This window comes from Penaeus monodon, chromosome 13 (genome assembly GCF_015228065.2).
Source record: "Penaeus monodon isolate SGIC_2016 chromosome 13, NSTDA_Pmon_1, whole genome shotgun sequence".
In the NCBI taxonomy this organism is placed as follows: domain Eukaryota; kingdom Metazoa; phylum Arthropoda; class Malacostraca; order Decapoda; family Penaeidae; genus Penaeus; species Penaeus monodon.
The window spans coordinates 49,482,134-49,484,546 of record NC_051398.1 but is presented as its reverse complement, the minus strand read 5'-3'; positions in this window follow the sequence as shown (position 1 = coordinate 49,484,546).

Genomic DNA, 2,413 nt, shown 5'->3' with positions numbered 1-2,413 from the left:
GAAAATACTCTTTCAGTAACTTACTTGAAGTTATGACCAGTTTTGATTTTTTTTTTTAATATTTTTTCATTTGTATTTAAGCTTTCATGTTAGCTTATATTTGAGCATCTCCTCCCATTACTCTTTTTTTGTTGCTGAAATTCATATTTTTCAGCATCAAAAAGTTTTGGTTACATGAGATTTTTAATGATATGAAGTGCTTCAAGGCAAGCACTTAAAGGTTAGCTCTTTGAAAAGGCAACATGATGAATTCCATATCCGTATACACTGAGGAATACTTTCATTTTTCCCTGAACAAGATAACAGAAGAAAGAAGGAAAGAAAGAAAGGAAGGAAAAATGCATTTTTCTGAAATGTTGGCTTAATGCAAGAAGATCAAATGGAAAAGATTCATAAAATACATGAACTATTTATCACTTTCATTCTTTCTTAAAATACCAATAAATCCTCAAATAGTTTAGCTAAACAACGTCCTTTCATGAGCACTGCAGCAAATATTTGAATAAAATATAATTCAGACATTGAAAATCTTATGTATTGGTAAGAACTTTGATGTATATTGTGTGTGGTGTCTGTGTGCGTGTGTGTGTGTTTGTGCACAGGTGCATGTATGTGTATAGGGATGTGTGCATGTTCTTCGTAGCATCTTCTCCAATGGATTATCTAAAAAAAATTATCATGAATTAATAATTTTACAGAAAAGTCTGACATTCTCTCCTGAAAGATTCTCTAGTTAAAGATATATATGTCAGTGTATATTATTTACTTTTACTAATAAACTCCTGATTTTATCTCAATTATGAAGGCATGAAATTCCCAATTATTATTCAATTTTTATTAGACTTATACTCTATTTACAGTAACAAGTCCCTTAAAATAGTATAATTAGAGATTCAGGCTTGAATTAATTTTTCTCAAGTTATTTGTTACACAATTATTTCCTCAACTTTCAAAACCCATTGAAGAAGATGCTACCTGCTTATTATTACTTCTAGCATGTTAATAATAATTCATTAAATAATACTTGGAACTTTTCTTCTACATACCTTTACATTTGTGAAAATGTAAAGCAGTTTACTGAATGTTCTGGGGAAGGCATTCTACTGCACATATAACAATTAACACTAATTTCATATATCTGTAATGCAAATAGGCCAATAACAGCTGACATTTACTTAGATTAATACTAGAATATTGCTGTCTTTATTTTCTTTCAGGGGAACAACCAATCCCAGACATGGATATTTTTGGGCCTAAAACTGATTTATAAAATGTGTGTGTGTGTGTGTGTGTGTGTGTGTGTGTGTGTGTGTGTGTGTGTGTGTGTGTGTGTGTGTGTGTGTGTGTGTGTGTGTGTGTGTGCTGACACTATTAAAATCATATGCAATGAGGAATTTCCAGTTATCAGTCAGTTCTTTAATAGATAGCAGCAAAAATTAAACAGAAATTATATAGAAACTACAGACATGGTCCAAGAATGTTTTGTGAGCAAGATTTACTGTGAGAAATGTAGAGATGGCATATATGAGAATGAATTATTACACAAGATATAAACTGGTTATTTTAGTTTTACATACTCTTCAGAACTGTTTATTCAAATAAAGGTTTAATATCAAAATGTTTGATATGGAAATACCCTCTCTGACAAGTACCCAAATCCAGGCACACAAGGCAACATCCAGGGAGAATGAAACCGAACCCCTGAACCACTAACTAGGATATAGATTGGCTTCATAAATATTGTATAGCCATTCATACCGGAGTAATGGTTTTACAGACAACTCCCTTTGGTTCTCAATGGAAATGATTCAGAATTTTAATTACAACACCAGGTTACTGAGCTTTTTCTCTATATGTACAATGGAATAATACATTTACACAGGGAGGTTATTTACATATCTATATAAAAATGCATTTCTACACCTTTCCATTGAACATATTGAAAACCCTCAATTACCTGACATTGTATTTGAAATTCTAAATCACTTCCATTGAGCACCAGGGGGACTGTCTGTAAACCCATTACTCTGGTATAAATGGCTATACAACGTTTATGGAGTTAGTCTGGATATAATTTCTGGGTCACTTCCAAAGACTGCTCATGAGAACTATTGTACACATTGCTAGTACTGCAACATAAGTAGACTGGTAACTTCTTTTAGTGAACCACATGGTGAAGTGGATGGATGGATTCCTTTCATTCTGGGTGTTTCTTTGATTGAGTGGGTTCAAGTCCTTATCAGGAAGGTTATTTACATGTCTATATAAGAATGTATTGCTACATTATATCCATCATACATCATTTTAGGCATATTCATTCTCATTCATACCTTTTCTACATACACCATAAGTAGTGGAAGGGGAATGGCTATGCTGTGGTCACAAGAAGCTGAATGTTAGAGGACAGGATGAA